We start from the raw sequence: 20,000 nt of genomic DNA on the forward strand, positions 1-20,000 counted from the left end.
TCCCCTTTATCAACATAATTTTTTCCTAAATGTTATTAATTACACAGCTATTATTTCCCCGTTGTAAACACAATTTTTCCCTAAAATTTATTAATCACAGTTACTATTTCCCCTTTACCAACACCGTTTTTAACATAAATTTTATTAATTACAGTTATTATAGCATTTCCCCTTGATGAACACTTTTTTTCCAAAATGTTATTAATTACAGTTATTACTTCCCCTTTATCAACACGATTTTTTCCTAAATGTTATTTATTACACAGCTATTATTTCCCTTTTATTAACAATTTTTTCCTAAATGTTATTAATCATACAGTTATTACTTCCCCTTTATCAACACGATTTTTACCTCCGCCAAGCGGCGGAGGTTATGTTTTCGGTTCGGTTTGTTTGTTTGTTTGTTTGTTTGTTTGTTTCTCTGTTTGTCTGTCTGTCTGTGGACAACGTAGAGGCCACATTTCTACACGGAATCACTTCAAACTTGGCCAAGTAGTTCCCCAATGTGTATGGAAGAACTGATTAAATTTTGGTCAAGGTCACCCCAAGGTCAAGGTCACAGGGGTCACTGGTGTCACTATGACATAAGTGGCCATATCAAGAGACAGAAATAAAGCACTGACTTTTGCATAAGCCAACAGGGAAGTCCTAGTCCAGGCGCAACCCATGGGTGATGTTCAAATTTATAAAGGTCAAAGGTCAAGGTCATATTGGTGCATTATATCAATGTCATATTAAGTATCAGTGGCAAATGAACAAAGATCACTTGAAGGTCAAAAGTCAAGCAGGTCACTTGAAGGTCAAGGTCACGTGAAGGTCAAGGTCACGTGAAGGTCAAGGTCACCTGAAGGTCAAGGTCACGTGAAGGTCAAGTACATTTGAAGATCAAGGTCACTTGAAGCCAAGGTCATGTGAAGGTCAAGGTCACGTGAAGGTCAAGGTCACTTGAAGGTCACGTGAAGGTCAAGGTCATGTGAAGGTCAAAGTCACATTAAGGTCAAGGTCACTTGAGGCGGAGGTATGTCCTCTACGAGGACCATGTCCGCGTTCAGGACTTGCTCACTTGTTTCCTAAATGTTATTAATCATACAGTTATTACTTCCCCTTTATCAACACGATTTTTTCCTAAATGTAATTAATCATATAGTTATTACTTCCCCTTTATCAACACGATTTTTTCCTAAATGTTATTAATCATACAGTTATTACTTCCCCTTTATCAACACGATTTTTTCCTAAATGTTATTAATCATACAGTTATTACTTCCCCTTTATCAACACGATTTTTTCCTAAATGTAATTATTCATACAGTTATTACTTCCCCTTTATCAACACGATTTTTTCCTAAATGTTATTAATCATACAGTTATTACTTCCCCTTTATCAACACGATTTTTTTCCTAAATGTTATTAATCATACAGTTATTACTTCCCCTTTATCAACACGATTTTTTCCTGAATGTAATTAATCATACAGTTATTACTTCCCCTTTATCAACACGATTTTTTCCTAAATGTTATTAATCATACAGTTATTACTTCCCCTTTATCAACACGATTTTTTCCTAAATGTTATTAATCATACAGTTATTACTTCCCCTTTATCAACACAATTTTTTCCTAAATGTCATTAATTGCACAGCTATTATTTCCCTTTTATTAACACATTTTTTCCCTAAATGTTATTAACCACAGTTATCATTTCCCCTTTAACAACGCCTTTTTAAATCTGCATGTTTTTAATCACAGTTACTATTTCCCCTTTACCAACACCGTTTTTAATATACTCCTGATGACAACTAGCTCTTCCCACTTAAACCTCATACTGAAAAACAAATTTTGGACTCCGAAACAAATATTACACAGCAATATGACGAATTACATATCATCATCTGCCATATACGATATCAATATTCTATTTTGTATTTAGCGGATGCACGAACATGTCATAATACAAGTCGCAAATAAGTTTTTAGGATTCACGGCCAAAATTTGCATGATTTTGAATGCGTTACTCCAAAGTCTGAGTAAATATTGCACATTAGATAGTATTAAAACAAATTCTCAATAAACATTTTCGTTAATATGTTAGTACTTAAACCTACTGAAATTACAATTAGGCCTTATTACAAAAAGCAGGTGCAAAAGGGAGAATGAATAACAGCAAAATATCAATTTTTCATAAGGATTAACAGTGTTCTTTGACGAGCAGCAAACTTACTCCATAAACTACAGACGTTTTCTTTAATAAAAACTAAAAAATGTAAAAAAAAAAAAAAAAAAAATATTTCACTTCCAAAATGGTATCAGTCAAAATTACTTTTAGTTTCTTATATATATATATATATATATATATATATATATATATATGTATATATATATATATATATATATGTGTGTGTGTGTGTGTGTGTGTATATATATATATATATATATATATATATATATATATATATATATATATATAGAAAATAATAGAAAATAATATAACATTTAATGTATAATACAATATATACTATAATATATAATGCAATATATAATATAATATTACATAATATATAATATAATAAGTGCCTCAAGCAGTTTAAAAATGGGTCGTTTTACAAAGACAAAGGCAACCATTTATAACCAGACAGAAATCAAGACATTACAATACACCACAAAACAAGTGCCAGTATTACTCTTTTGGATATTTACCCAAAATATACGAACCATATCTGACTTATTTAAAGGTTTAAAGGCCGTTCATGAATGGTAGAGGCAAGGGATAGTAAAAACTTGTTCTCATCTTTTATTTATTTCCTTATTACCTTTCCTCACTGGGCTATTTTTCCTTATTGGAGCCCTTGGGCTTATAGCATCTTGCTTTTCCAACTAGGGTTGTATCTTGGCTAATAATAATAATAATAATAATAATAATAATAATAATAATAATAATAATAAGAGCAATGAAATACCCTAGAGACTGACCATATACAGTACATGATCAACGCCAAAGACTCCTCTCCACCCAAGCTAGGACCAGAGAAGGCCAGGCAATTGCTGCTGGTGAATCAGGATGTTGAGGTTGCAGACAATAAAGAAACTTGCGTGTTTGAGATGGACACGAACCCCAGTCCAGCGAACGTCAAGAAAGGACGTTTCCAGTTATCAATATTTATTTTTATTATTATAATCATCATTATTACTTGCTAAGCTACTACGCTAGTTAGAAAAGCAGTATGGTATAAGCCCAGGGGCCCCAACAGGGAAAATAGCCCTGTGAGGAAAGGAAACAGGGAAAAATAAAATATTTTAAGAACAGTAACAACATTAAAATAAACATTTCCTATATAAACTATAAAAACTAACAAAACAAGAAGAGAAATTAGATAGATTAGTGTGCCTGAGTGTACCCTCAAACAAAAAACTCTAACTCAAGACAGTGGAGAACCATGATACATAGGCTATGCCAAATCCGACTAATACTACAAGCCCATTTCCACCAATACTATGAAAAATTAAAAAATAGTAGGTATGTATGTATATATATATATGTAGGTGTATATATCACCCACGAATGGCATTTGATACCGAATTATATCTTGGGAATATATATCCACTTGGATTACATTTTATGGTTACAGCTTCTGGCCGGGTGGAGATTCGAACTCTCTTGATAGCTCAGGCGGTAGAGAGTCGTCACTGGCATGGTTTCCAGCCGACCGGGTGGAGGTTCGAATCTCCACCCGGCCAGAAGCTGCTACCATAAAATGAATTCCAAGTGGATGTATATTCCCAAGATATAATTCGGTATCAAATGCCATTCGCGGGTGATATTTACATTGATTGAAATCACGCGTGCTTGTGATATATGTTCTATATATATATATATATATATATATATATATATATATATATATATATATATATTTCTATATATATATATATATATATATATATATATATATATATATATATATATATACTGTATAATATAATTGCGTGTCGAAACACCACGCTTCAAGTATAAATATAAGAAAAAAAATTAACAGGGGATTATATGCACGCACCGGCTATCCGACGTTATCTGCTTCATTCATTATGCAAAGCGATATGTTTTTTTACAAATGCAATAAACTGCATCTCTTAAGTGTTAACATTATACGGTGAAACTCTCTCTCTCTCTCTCTCTCTCTCTCTCTCTCTCTCTCTCTCTCTCTCTCTCTCTCTCTCTCTCTCTCTCTCCATAGGAAAAAAACATTGATAAAGTACTGGACGTTTTAGAAATTTAGATGCTTAACTAGTAGACAATGAATAAAATTTACTGTAATGTGTCAAAACACAATATACATAGGATTATCTAGACGTTTATGGTTGAATTAAGTAAAACATAATCTTTCAATACATGCATTCTCATCATTTAAAAAATCTAGCTGGATAAAACATAATCTAATAATAATTGTAGCTATATATATATATATATATATATATATATATATATATATATATATATATATCTATATATATATATATATATATATATATATATATATCTATATATATATATATATATATATATATATATTCATATATTAGTATATATACATATATATATATATAGTTCTTAAAATATCTTATTTTATTCTTGTTTCCCTTCCTCACTGGGCTATTTTCCTTGTTGGAACCCCTGGGCGTATAGCATCCTGCTCTTCCAACTAGGCTTGTAGCTTAGCAAGTAATCATAATAATAATAATAATCATAATATATATATATATATATATATATATATATATATATATATATATTCAATTATGCAGGAATATTCAAAACACATAAATACTATAAGTTTATCAACTGTAATCTCTGCTATCCCATATGACATCTTTAATATTCTCTCTCTCTCTCTCTCTCTCTCTCTCTCTCTCTCTCTCTCTCTCTCTCCAGGCTTTCATTCTTCTTTGCAACACGATTCAGTCCCGGATAATACACTACTGAATGGTTCCAATATCCTTGCTGAAAGAAGTTACAAATTGCAATCTGATAGAAAATTACTTCACGCCGCAATGGAATTGTCCCACCCGGTAAATAGGGACTGGTGTAATCAGCAAGCGGTGTTAAAACACAGAACTAATTAGAAATATATTAATGAACATATCAAATGCACTTAACATCATACAAATCAATCATATACTTGCCACTCATAACCTCATAAAGGAATACAAACTTTATAATGTAAAGTTATAATTCTGGTTGTAAACCTATACACAGAAATCATCAGAGGTACCATCAGTACAGTTAAATAAATACTATCTAATAGGCAGAAAGAGACCACAATAACTTCTTCTATTAACGTGTTATGTTTCCATTTGTAAGGGGTAAGCACGGTTGCCTTCGATCGAAGGACTTTGCTTTGACTTTGGGGTAGACCGTAATCCCGATCGGCTACCCTGCCTGACATCGCTTAGACCCCGGTAGAGCATGTTCGTGTGTTGTACCAGTCACCAGCGTCCTTCCTCCCGGCAGCGAGGAATCCTGGCGCGGTTAGGTCGACAGTTTGAGACGTATGAGGTGTTCGTTATGTTTTTAGAAGGTGTTGGAGTGAATTTGTTCTGTGTGCGTATTAGTTTGTAGCTAAACCACAAAAAACAATACTAAATTTTTCACTATGAACCGTCTGACAAACGAAAATTTAATCAAAACGAACTCGTTAGTATCGTATAAAACTCGTATCAGTACCCGCAAAAAAAGTTGAATCAGAAGTACAGAAGGACACAGGAATTTCTAGTACACCTAATTCTGAGGATATGATACCCTGGCCCACCATTATTGAGCGTCTAGTAACCAAACAGATCCTGTGGGGTGAAATGACTGAGGTGATGTGTGGGACGCTACACACAGGAACTCGCCGCACAGCTAGGTTGTGACATGGTACACTTACACAGAGCTATGTGTACCAGGAATTTCTGTGTCCAACTGTACTTTTACAGGAATGAAGTAAATTCATGAGTTTAATTATTGAATAATTATGAAAATTAAGAGAAATATTCCACATTAATTAAATGGATAAATGGGACAGAAGTCTCAACATGACTTAGATATATTAAAAGCAGAATGATAAATACGTTTAATGTATATAAAACATGATTTAAAACTTCTATTAAAATAAAATTCACGAGTCGATATATTTTATTTATTCAAAAAACTATTTAAACAAATGGTACAAATTTCAATTGTAAATACAGTATATGTAAAAATAATTTTATTATGTAAATATACTGTTACATATATATGTTATAGAATGTTAGATGATAAATATATATTTCATAAAAAAAAGTACTACAGCTCCTAAAATTCATTATACTTGTCCTAACCTTCCCGTCCAAAAAAAAAAAAAAAAAAAAAAAAAAAAAAAAAAAAAAAAAAACTTTGATACATATGTTATAAACTGTCAGATGGTAAATGTGTGTTTCATAAAGAAAAGAAAAGAACGCTACAACTCCTAATATTCCTTACACTTGTCCTAACCTTCCCATCACAAAAAAAAAGAAAAAAAAAGTTTAAAGCGCTTTATGACTGACTAGAAGAGTAGTAACTAAGGCATCATTTTTATTGTTTACACTGACATGAGTATTCTCTACCTAAGGCATTTACTAAAGCGCGCAACAAGAGCCGATTTATTTATATGAACTTGTTTTGCCAATTAATTTACTAGTAACCCCCTTATATAATAAAGAGCAAGTGCTTGGTTTTTATATACAGTATATATATATATATATATATATATATATATATATATATATATATATATATACATATACATATATGCATACATATATATAATATATATAATATATACATATATATATATATATATATATATATATATATATATATATATATATATATATATATATATATATATATATCGGTCAAGCTCAGCTCTTCGTGTCCCTCGGGTAGGGGTATAGAGATTAGATATACCCTAATGAGAGGGGTGTGTGCATATCTAAATATTTAGCCGTCATTTAAGACGGGTCGCGTACACTAGTTTTAAAATATCATGATAATAGAATATCTAGGAAATTAGAGTTATGTAAAATGGCCCACTTCGTAATATGACACACATTTCCCAGTACTCAAAGCGCAAAGACCAGTCTTAAGAAACAATAATACATACCTCTCTCTCTCGTGCCTCGAGCAACGTGTTATAGGAAAGCTTTGGATTCTTTACACAGAACCATTTGCGCAAAAAATATATTTCTTCTTAACTTCTAATTTCCATTCATTACTTTTGGGCTTTGATCTCTCTAATCTACCTATTCGCCTTCGTCTATTATTATTATTATTATTTCTATTATTATCATTATTATTATTATAATAATTATTATTATTATTATTATTATTATTACTATGGTTATTATTATTGTTATTTTTACTATTATCAATTATTATCAATTAGCATCATTATTATTATTATTATCATCAATTATTAATATTATAACTAGCTAAGCTACAACCCTAGCTGGAAAAGCAGGATGATAAGAGTCAAGGGCTCCAACAGGGAAAAATAGACCCGTGAGGAAAGGAAATAAGGAAATAATTTTGACACCCAGTTTAAACAAGAAACACGTTAATTCTATCCATCCGTATCATTTCAGATACTAACAATAGCAGAAGTCAGATAATATAGAATATATCAATAAGAGAAAAGTAAATGTAAATAAAAAATGCAAAACGAAATAAAACATGGAATGAACAATCTCAGAAAAGTAAGAAAATATAATACAAAATTAAAACTAGAAATGATTGTTGAAAGTCTGCATTATGGAAAAAAAGGATTGCATAAAAAAACTCAGTATGATATTCAGACAACGTTCAATGCATAGGCCTATGGAAAAAAAACAGGAGAGAAAATATAATACAAATTAAAACTAAAAATTATTGTTGAAAGTCTGCATTATGGAAAAAAAGATTGCATAAAAAAACTCATTAAGGTTATTCAGAAAACGTGCAATGCGTAGGCCTATGGAAAAAAACAGGAGAGAAACTACCATAACAAAACATTAATTGCTAGGCGAACTCTTAAACAAAACGAAAAGAACAAATATAAACGCAAAGGCGCAGGGTCGAGAATGTAAAAAGGAAAAAAAAAAAAAATACGAATACAAGTAAAAACAAAAATAATACATGATAATGACAAGATTCTTTTTGCTTTTCTTGTCAAGTGCATATCGCGTATCTAAAAAGTCTGTGTAATATCATAATCCTTGAGTTCATAGTCTCGTTCACGGTCTGTCAAAGAAGTGACTTAATATTCAAGTAAAATTTCTATTTACAATACCAATAATAATAATAATAATAATAATAATGATAATAATAATAATTTAATGTTACTGTTCTTAAAATATTTCATTTTTCTTTTCCTTTCCTCACTTGGCTATTTTCCCTGTTGGAGACCCTTTCCTTACAGCATCCTACTTTTCCAACTAAGGTTGTAGCATAGCAAGTAATAATAATAATAATAATAATAATAATAATAATAATAATAATAATTTAATGTTACTGTTCTTAAAATAATTTATTTTTCCTTTCCTCACTTGGCTATTTTCTCTGTTGGAGACCCTGGCCTTACAGCATCCTACTTTTCCAACTAGGGTTGTAGCTTAGCAAGTAATAATAATAATAACAAAAATAATAATAATAATAATTTAATGTTACTGTTCTTAAAATATTTTATTTTATTTTTTCTTTCCTCACTTGGCTATTTTCCCTGTTGGAGACCCTGGCCTTACAGCATCCTACTTTTCCAACTAGGGTTGTAGCTTAGCAAACAATAATAATAATATCTGTTTTGACGTTGTTACTGTTTTAGAATGATTTATTGTTAACTTGTTCTCATCATTTATTTATTTCCTTTCCTCACTGGACTATTCTTCCTTGTTGGAGACCCTGGTCTTACAGCATCCTGCTTTTCCAACTAGGGTTATAGCTTAGCAAGCAATAATAATAATAATAATAATAATAATAATCACACAATCAAGAGAGTAGTAAAATTCTACCTCACAAAGGGATGGAACCATCATGAATAAAATAAACAATCACACTGATCAAAAACCAGTATGAACATAACACAAGGAAAAGCTTAGAAGCTTATGAGAGGAAATGAGCTATAATCATATATTATTACTATTATTATTATAATTATTATTATTATTATTACTTGCTAAACTACAATCCTAGATGGAAAAGCAGGATGCTATAAGCCCAGGGGTCCCAAGAGTGAAATTAGCCCAGTGGGGAAAGGTAACAAAGAAAAATAAAATATCTTAAGAACAGTATCATTAAAATAAGTATTTTTAATATATAATCTAAAAACTTTAACAAAACAACAGTAGTGTGCACGAGTGTACCCTCAAGCAAGAGAACTCGAACCCAAGACAGTGGAAGACCATGGTAGAGAGGCTAGGGCACTACCCAAGGCTAGAGAACAATGGATTGACTTTGGGGTGTCCTTCTCCTAGAAGAGCTGCTTACCATACCTAAAAACAATTGAATATAGGAAGAGACTTAATGTCATTTCCTAACCCCGGATAAAAGAAGCGGTTGGTTTGAAGCTGGGAATCCAGTTGCACAATGCAAAATTCCTTCAGATTAGCAACGAGAGCAGTGGCATAGGTTAAGCCCAATCCATATGCATACGTAATTTTGCTTTAGCTGCAATCACTACTACAAAATATTACTATCATTATGATTATTAATCCTTTGGCAGGAGAGGATTAGAAATGAAACTATAAGAAGATTACTAGAGTACCATACGTGAATGAGATCATGGTAGATGGAGATGGTTCGGGCATGTTCTTCGCACTCCCCAAGAGAGATTAATTCACAAATCTTTCAACTGGGCTAAACAAGGCACTAGAAGAGTTGGAAGACCCAGACTTACATGGCTGAGATACTATGAAGAGTGAAGTTGGATATGATGAATGGAGAAGTATTGATTTATAAGCTCAATATAGAGACGACTGGAGAAATATAACCGAGGCCCTACGAATCAATAGGCCTAAGAGATAATGATGATGATATAAAGGTTAACTAATTCAGGGAAACACAGAAGCAGGATTCTCCTTTTCAAAGCCACTGGAAAAATGGATAAAATTAACCTAAGTTTCACTGACATGGAAAAGAGCAATGTTTTGATAGAAAAAGCTGCAAAGCTGTATACATTGCTTGCTTAAGCACGCAAGACATGTATGTAAACTACAGGTTTGACCTGGGAATGTCTCCGTTTTCATGAGTTATTCCCCCAGTTTCAAGCTTTTTTTTTTTTTTTTTAACCAATAACTTTTGTCTGCAGCCAAGACCTAATTCATTTCGTACTAACATTTTAAATATTAATTTCAAATTTCCTTGTGTAGTTAATGTGATCACTAAAGTGAAACGAGCAGAATAAATGAAATTTTTATAGTAACGTATAAGACTTACGTAGTTTAATTAGTAATTGTCACTTTCAAACTATATATGATATAGGCCTATTTGCAAAACATTAAAAGGTGAAAGTTACGGGTCAAAAGAGAGATTAATGTTGACTTACCTTATATATAAAGAGAGAGAGAGAGAGAGAGAGAGAGAGAGAGAGAGAGAGAGAGAGAGAGAGAGATTGCTACCTAGCCTACCCATTACTTTTATCACGCACATATTAATCTTCATAACTGCTAAGCTTCAAGTCATGGAAAATTTTTAAGGCTACGCCTAGGCCTACATGACATGAACACACTAAAGAAAACGAGTTTTGCTATTATCATAACCATATAAGGACTTGGACAAGCCACGGATTATGATCCTAGGTAATAAAAGATATATCAAATAACATTATCATTATTACTATTATCATTTTTATTGTTATCATTATTATTACCAGTATTACTTGCTAAGCTACAACCCTGGTCGTAAAAGCAGGATGCTACAAGCCCAAGGACTCCAACAGGGAAAAAAGCCCAGTGAGGAAAGGAAATATGGAAACTACAAGAGAAGTAATTAACAATTAAAGTATTTTAAGAACAGTAACAACAATAAAAAAAAATCTTTCATATATAAACTATAAAAAAAAGAAGAAGAGAAATACGATAGAATAATGCACTCAAGTGTACCCTCAAGCAAGAAAACTCTACCCCAAGACAGTAAAATTTAAGTCCACAAAAGAATCTTACAATTAACAAAAGGAACACCAGTGAACACTGAAGACCAAGTCCATAGCAACGTCCTTCAACATGCAACCCCTTTTTTAATATTCATCCTACAGCCCGGAGCATATGAGGAACGTTGAGGTATGCTAACCCGACAAAATCCACATAGGCCTAATGGCTTCTCCTACGAGCCACATGAGGCCCTGGTAGATTACCATACTGATTATATGGGCTTACACTTAATCCCTTCAAATTATTCATTTGGTGCCTATAATCATACACAGGTGTTCGTTGAGTTTATAAATAAACTATTACGTGTATGATGACTACCCTTGGAGCAAAGACTTTAAAAAGATGTAAGTAGGCCTATATGAGATATTTGCACGAATTTAAACTTCGTAAGGTAAAGGTAAAACACCTATTATTATTATTATTGTTACTATCATTATTAATATTAGCTAAGCTACAACCCTAGCTGGAAAAAAACAGGAAACTATAAACCATAGGGCTATGGCGGTGATTAACACCACACCGTGTCTTATAACGGCTATATATAAACCTTAAACTACACGATTACTCTTACAAACATATATTGAGAGAGAGAGAGAGAGAGAGAGAGAGAGTGTGTGTGTGTGTGTGTTACAAGTATTTTGGATACCTCAAAAACTCCATTTGCTCTTGTGTAGAGCAAATTAGTTTAAACGCTTAAAGAGTTTTTATGATCTTGTCTAACTTATTCTTGAGAGAGAGAGAGAGAGAGAGAGAGAGAGAGAGAGTGTGTGTGTGTGTGTGTTTGGATGCCTCAAAAACTCCATTTGCTCTTGTCTAGAGCAAATCGGTTTTAACGTTTAAAGAATATTTATGATCTTGTCTAACTTATTCTTGAGAGAGAGAGAGAGAGAGAGAGAGAGAGAGAGAGAGAGAGAGAGAGAGAAAGAGAGAGAGAGAGAGAGAGAGAGAGAGAGAGAGAGAGAGAGAGTTACAAGAATTTTGGATGCCTCAAAAACTCCATTTGCTCCTGTGTAGACCAAATTAGTTTGAACGCTTAAAGAGTTTTTATGATCTTTTATAACTTATTCTTGAACTCGTTGAGAGAGAGAGAGAGAGAGAGAGAGAGAGAGAGAGAGAGAGAGAGAGAGAGAGAGAGCAATGACGTTGAAACAATTAATATTTATCAAGCTCATTTAAGTGCATCTTCACTAACAAACACTACAAAGCATGACTCGTCATTGTTTCCTGGAGTTTGTACACGTTTATTTAACTCTCGCACATCAGAACAAATATTTTGAAAAGCTATAATTTCTAATCATGCAAAAGGTGAAAGAAATTAGAATTATACCTATCCAAATGCATATATTTATATAACTGTATAACAAATCTTAATTCAGCCAAGAATGTCGAGAGATATGACTAAGTGTTATGAAACCCACATATATGATTGTGGGTACATTTGGGCACACCACTACTACTACTACTACTACTACTATTATTATTACTATTACTACTAATAGCTGAGCTACAACCCTAATTGGAAAAGCATGATGCTATAAGCCCAAGGGCTCTAACAGGGAAAAATAGCCCAGTGATGATAGGAAACAAGGAAATAAATAAACTTACAAGAGAAGTAACAACAATCAAAATATTATATTTTAAGATCCTCAACAACATTAAATAAGATCTATCATATATAAACTATAAGAGAAACAGAATAAAAATAGCGTGCCCTACCCTCAACCCAGAGAACTCTAACTCAAGACAGTGGAAGACCATGGTACAGAGGCTATGGCACTAGCCAAGACTAGAGAACAATGGTTTGATTTTGGAATGTCCCTCTCCTAAAAGAGCTGCTTACCATAGCTAAAGAGTCTCTTCTACACTTACCAAGAGGAAAGGAGCTACTGAACAATTACACTGCAATAGTTAACCCCTTGAGTGAAAAAGAACTTCATGCCTCTTTCTCTTATGTTTTTGAAGGTTTTATAGTTTATACAGTACATGAAAGATCTAATCTAATGTTATTACAGTTCTTCAATATTCTATTTTAATTGTTCATTGCTGCTCTTGTAGTTTATCTATTTCCTTGTTTCCTTCCCTCACTGGATATTGTTCCCTGTTGGAGCCCTTGGGCTTATAGCATTCTGCTTTTCCAACTAGGTTATAGCTTTGGTTGTAATAATAATAATAATGATGATAATAATAATAATAATAATAATAATATCTTGAGGTATGAACTTATAGTCTACTCGGCTCAACAATAACATAAGAGTTTACAAAAAAAAAAAAAAGGTTTAAAATCGCGTCGCTTTACATGTGAAAATCTCAGTGCCCTATTATAACAGCCATGGAAACTAAGACACATGGGATTCCAGGAAACGTTGAGAAAAAATCAACAGGAACACTGTATCAATAAAGTAAAATAATTAATCGGATTTTCACAAAAATAAACTATTGTTAGTTTTCTAAGATTTATTTCAATGTTGTTATTGTTCTTAAATTTCTCTTGTAGTTTATCTCCTTATTTCCTTTCCTCAGTGGGCTATTTTTCCCTGTTGGAGCCCCTTATAGCATTCTGCTTTTCCAACTAGAGTTGTAGCTTAGCAAGTAATAATAATAATAACAACAATAATAATAATAATAAATGGAAGAAAACTAACATAGTATGATATATTAAAAACTCAAATATGCCATTCCCTGAAAGAGAGAGAATTATAGCATCCGGCTTTTCCTTCTAGGATTGTAGCTTAGGTAGTAGTAATAATAATAATAATATTAATAATAACAACAACAACTGGAGGGGCACTCAGTAAAGAGCAGACCTCCGCCACGGCCGCTAATTTCTCGACCTGTATTAATTGGCGTGGATTTCCATACACTTCAATATGAACCAAGTTTGAAGTCTCTGTGACAACAATGTCCAAACCTATGGCTGATTACGTGAATTGGACATTTTGCTTGACCGTGACCTGGACCTTGATAATTTCCAGATTTTAACACAACTGTTAATCCCTGCAAGTTTCATTACACTACGATTAAAATTGTGGCCAGGAAGCTGTGCACAAACAAACCAACAAACAGGGGCTAAAACATAGCCTCCTTCCACCTTCTTTGGCGGATTGGATTATTAATCCACATTGTTACGAAACACCAAAATTTTTTATAAAAATCATATAACACAATTCATTAAAAACTGTAAAAGCACATCTGCTGATAAATGCACACAGGATAATGCAAAGCATAATGACAATATATTCTTTTTTTAGTTTCACAATACGAAGTAATGCCAGGTGAACAGACCACTCCTCTGAACAGTTCAAAACAAGAGGTAGACTTAATCGTACTCAACGAAATTGTGAACGTACTTTGTAGATTTAAGGATAATCATGAACTACCCTGTATCTCATAGTAATGATTCACAAAAACTGAATAAATCCTCTGTATCAGAACAATACTACAGCACACAGAAAATACAGCTGAATTTCAATATACTTTAGCATAAAAAAGTTTAGCAATAGCGTAGAGAATAAGTGGCAGTAATTCTTCAAATACTAAGACATTCATGTGAACAGATATTATGATTATTATTATTACTATCATTATTAATGGTGTTGTTAGCTACGTTACAACCCTTGCTGGAAAAGCAACATGCTACAAGCCCAAGGGCTTCCACACTTATTGTTGTTGTTGTTAGCTACGTTACAACCCTTGCTGGAAAAGCAACATGCTACAAGCCCAAGGGCTTCCACACTTATTGTTGTTGTTGTTAGCTACGTTACAACCCTAGCTAGAAAAGCAAGATGCTACAAGTCCAGTCCAAGGACTCCAACAGTGAAAGTAGCCCAGTGAAGAAAGTAAATAAGGGAATAGCAAATAAACCACTTTTAAGTAATGAATAAAATATATAAAATATTTCAACAACCAGTAACACCTTTAAAACAGATCAGTCATATAAAATATAAAACGAAACATATTACAGTTCCCCAATTTTTTAAACCAAAAAATAACAATTTATTATTATGATTATTATTATTACTAGCCAAGCTAAAACCCTAGTTGGAAAAGCAAGAAGCTATAAGCCCAAGGGCTCCAACAGGGAAAAATAGCCCGGTGAGGAAAGGAAATAAGGAAATAAATAAGTGATGAGAATAAATTAACAATATATCATTTTAAAAACAGTAACAGCGTCAAAACAGATATGTCCTTTATAAACTATTAACAACGTCAAAAACAGATATTTCATAAATAAACAATAAAAAGACTCATCTCAGCCTGGTCAACATAAAAACATTCAGGTCCGTTCAAAGGAAGAGCCGGTGATGAGCAAATAACAAATGCCGAAATCTGAAATTCTAATTTTCTATTGCCAGTATATGCCTTCGTTTTCGGAGCTGAGCTTTCATTATAAAAAATATTATGATACAATCCTTACAATAACTATCCAACGCTGCATGTTTTAGATTTGATAACGAGAGTGGGCCTACTGGTAAGTAGGTGTGTAAGCCTATTTGTATTTAGATACATTAGTCTAATATGGAAGTGCACTACTTCAGCATATTAGCCTACATGATAAACCTCTTAGGAGCGTTTAATAATATTTATGATTAATATACACTAAAATAAGAAAATCACGAAACGCAAGATATGGTTCTTTAAAAATCATGTAAAATCCCATCTTTTATTTATCTAATGTAACGAAAAATAAAATAAAAATTTACCATCCCGGTATATATATATATATATATATATATATATATATGTATATATAAATATATATATATATGTATATATATAAATATATATATACATACCTATATATATATATATATATATATATATATATATGTGTGTGTGTGTATTATAATATATATATGTATATATATATATATATATATATATATATATATATATATATATATATATATTTATATTAAAGCATTAATATGCAACAATAAATGCTAATAAATTTTACTTCTTGTAACAAAAATATCGAAAAAAAACTTTAGCATTTTCCTTATCACAAAGGGAAACTACTGCCAGTATAAATTTCATATCTAATTCTATTGTATTCCCAGATCCCTAGAAATTCTCTTCTCTCGGCACTGAGGTATTCGGCCCAACGGTCTATCGAGTAGCAACAATGGAAATCGGTGTATTGAGTATTTCAACGATTCTCGAAGCCCAAGGCAGAAAGGTAAAGAAGCTACAATAATCATTTACAAACTTGACATATACCAACTCTTTAGGTTCAAATTTGACATATAGCCTACTCTTTAGGTTCAAATTTGACATATACCAACTCTTTAGGTTCAAATTTGACATATAGCCTACTCTTTAGGTTCAAATTTGACATAAACCAACTCTTTAGGTTCAAAATTGACATATAGCCCACTCTTTAGGCTCAAATTTGACATATACTCTTTGCCATGTTTTTTTTTTTTTTTTTTTTTTTAATTTTGCTCCTTAACCTTGACAAATTAAGACTCTTTGATGTTTTTTTTTTCATGAAATTCTGCTTCTCAACCTTGACAAATTAAGACTCTTTAATGTTTTTTTTTTTTTTTTTGGGGGGGGGGGTATGAAATTCGGCATTTAAATCACAATATCTATCAAAAGATTCATAATACCATAGTCATATCCCTAATAATTATTCTAGTTGGAATTTTCCCAAAGCCCATCTGGCACATTACTCACTCAACTGACTTTAAGGGCTGATTTCCTGATCCTATCACACAGGGGAGCCCTATACATTACAGGGCCTACAAAATACGTTTGTAGGTATTTAAGATTATAACACAACGTATTTAACGTTAATTTCCAATCCACATTATCGAAGCACTTAGAAAACATGAAATTCTAATTTCTTCTTGAAAGCCTAAATATATTCAGTTTTTCGGAGCATGTTATATAGTCTTGGGGCCGCATATTTGGATAATAATGGGTCTGCTATTTCATATATATATATATATATATATATATATATATATATATATATATATATATATACACATAATATATATATATATATATATAAATGGAGCCTTTGTATATCAGCGGCCAGTTTCTCCCACTTTGATTAAAAGTCGACATCAATTAACCTTAATTTTCCTCCCTGACCTACAAGCCGTGTCCTTACCTACTTACCTAACGGAGGGAGGGGGGCTAACGACCCCCTTTCCACTGCCATATTTCAAGTTAGCCGTTTCCATACATACAGGTGGCCGCTATCGTACATACACCCCAAATATATGATATATGATATATATATATATATATATATATATATATATATATATATATATATATATATATATATATATATATATATATGTATCACCTTCAATCAAAGTCTTCAATGGTCTCTAATTTGAAACATTAAAGAGAGAGACAGATATGTTGAACACGGACACGGAGAAATTCCCAGCAAACTTCAATTTAAAAAAAAATGGAGTTCCATAATTTACCAAAGGCAAAAGTAACCATCTCTTGAGGCGGTAAAATATCTCGGTAAAGCTCTAGACTTATTACAAACTACAAAATTTATTTATTTTATTTATTTTTTTAGTTTTGTCGTTTAGCTTTCCTTTATCAGTTCAAGTCTTCGTCATACATTTATTTGTGAACGATAAATACATTATTAAAAGACTATGTCAATTGCAAACTCAAGTTTGAAGTGATCGTTTTAAAACTGATATAATTCAAAACAATTCCGCATCAAATCATCGAAATTCTGTCAATTTTAAAAGTCAACGACAATGACCTTCGATGTCAGGATACCAGAGAACTTCAAATCAATCAATTAAAAGTCAAAATATGTATAAAAAAAATAATAATAATAATTCAAATTACCCGATTGTGTCATTTCAAAACTCAAAATATGAAAAGAAATATAAAATATTACTAGTTTTTCTGTCACGCATAGGCTAATTGCATACTGAATTTTATAGTTACAATAAAGAGCAAAATACAAAGTATACTTTTATAAATATTCGGTTTCATACATAATTTCTTCTTATTTAATAACCGTAGACCTATCCTTTAGTTTGAATTAACTTTCGTTGACATTTATTAATTCCAGAAATATAGGTTTGTTCGATTTACTGTTTTTAAAACACTTACGAGATTTATGTTTTGGTCAGAAAACTGTATTTGCCATTTTATTTTAATCTGGGTATTTTTTTCTAGATTTGAATGTTTTTTTAAGATAAGCTTTAATTTCTACCTTCTTTATCAATAACATTCCATATATTTTATTTAACCATTTTATTCGGGCCTAGCTCTGTAAGAGTTAAGTTTGACGTATTTGAGCTGGTAAAAAAATATCTATCCCTTTAATAATAATATCCAAGTACATTAACAAGTTTGCACACGATTCCCCCAGAAAAGTTTGTAATAATGAATTACGTGTGATTAATTAAAAGAAAACAAGTCTACTACCGGAAAAAAACACAACTTTCCCCCCTTAATAAACGCCCCATGCTAGCAAACAAAGACACTAATATTCTACAAACATGTTCTGTAGCGTCACTCCAACACACCAGGCAAAGAGCGGCAAAGCCTCTCTCTCTCTCTCTCCTGCCTCTTTTTTTTTCCGAAAATTTACCAAAAGCTCCGTAACGCGCACTTACCGAATTGTAACGAACTGCAACTCTCGTCAGCGCTGTCCCTCACAAGAATATCCTACCCCTTTTCGATAGCACATAACAAGGGCAAGCCGTCATGAAAAAGTTTAAACGGACTTGATAAGTCGAGGGGAAAGGTAAAAAAAACATCCACCAGGCGGAGCACGAGCGGCACACACTTCACTCGATCACATTCGCAGCCACACTGCCCGCCTTGGGATTTTCGCTCCCCTTTGTCGGTCTCCCGGAGGAGGGTTATCAGCTACGCTTTTTATTTACACATTTATTTTTATTCGCAAGATACGATCATCACAGAGTAGACATGTCTACAAAAATAAAGTTATTTTCAACTAACATGTGCGGAAACTTACAGAAATTAAACCGACAATATTTACCCAGTTTTGGCAAGTGCTGATGGTCCAACAAAAGGTTTAAATGTCGCGACAAAAACCTACAAGGACAGTCATAGAGTTTAAAGAAGAGAAGTTCCCATTCATATAGGGAATCATAAATCATACTTGGCAACTTTAAGTACCTCCCATCCCTCCATCCACCCTCGGCGACGCTACAGATAAAATTCCAAAACTTTTAGGCCGTCGTTCAAAATATTTCGTACCTCCTTGACTGACGAGGCTTACAGAATAAAAGGAACTTTTTAGATCAATGCATTTATCAACCGAAACCACATGCCGTTGGTGTATTGTGGATAGCATTGGCAAACCATTACATCAGATTGATTGCATCGAACGATCAATTTGCAAAAAAAAATGGCAAGTCTTCTAATCGAGTCTCCCTGTGGGTACAAGATAGGACTAAATGTATGGACTGGAGGCAAATGCTTCACAGGGGAAGGGAGATTATAATGTGATACAGCGCGGCATAACATCTAATAGCTGTAATGATGGTTGACATGATTTGCCTCGGTACCTAACCAACTTCTGATATCAATTAATCGTTCGCTAGTTCTGGACTTTAACGAGCGATGTTTAAGTACTGCGTGTTCCTCAATACTCATTTAATCAAACGACTTTAATGTATATGAACGGAATTCGATTTTCCTTCATTTGTAGCATGTAGCTATACACCTCATGATATGTTCGATTACTTTTTATTTGGTCTAATAAATGGTTGGAAAGATAATCGAGAAACTAACAATATTACAGTTCGACATAAAGTTCTTGAAGGTTTTGGAGAGAGAGAGAGAGAGAGAGAGAGAG

The 20,000-nt window shown here is 32.4% G+C and overlaps 1 protein-coding gene across 1 annotated transcript in view; it reads right to left on the bottom strand.

Annotated features, from left to right (window-relative positions):
- Positions 1–18,983, bottom strand: part of LOC137617982 (cell adhesion molecule 3-like) — a 715,661-nt gene extending 696,678 nt beyond the window's left edge. The window contains exon 1 of the mRNA XM_068347907.1: positions 18,790–18,983. The gene's annotated coding sequence lies outside the window, so the exon portion shown is untranslated. The remainder of the gene's footprint in view (positions 1–18,789) is intronic.
- Between the last annotated feature and the right edge of the window lie 1,017 nt (positions 18,984–20,000).

This window comes from Palaemon carinicauda, chromosome 24 (assembly GCF_036898095.1).
Source record: "Palaemon carinicauda isolate YSFRI2023 chromosome 24, ASM3689809v2, whole genome shotgun sequence".
In the NCBI taxonomy this organism is placed as follows: Eukaryota; Metazoa; Arthropoda; class Malacostraca; order Decapoda; family Palaemonidae; genus Palaemon; species Palaemon carinicauda.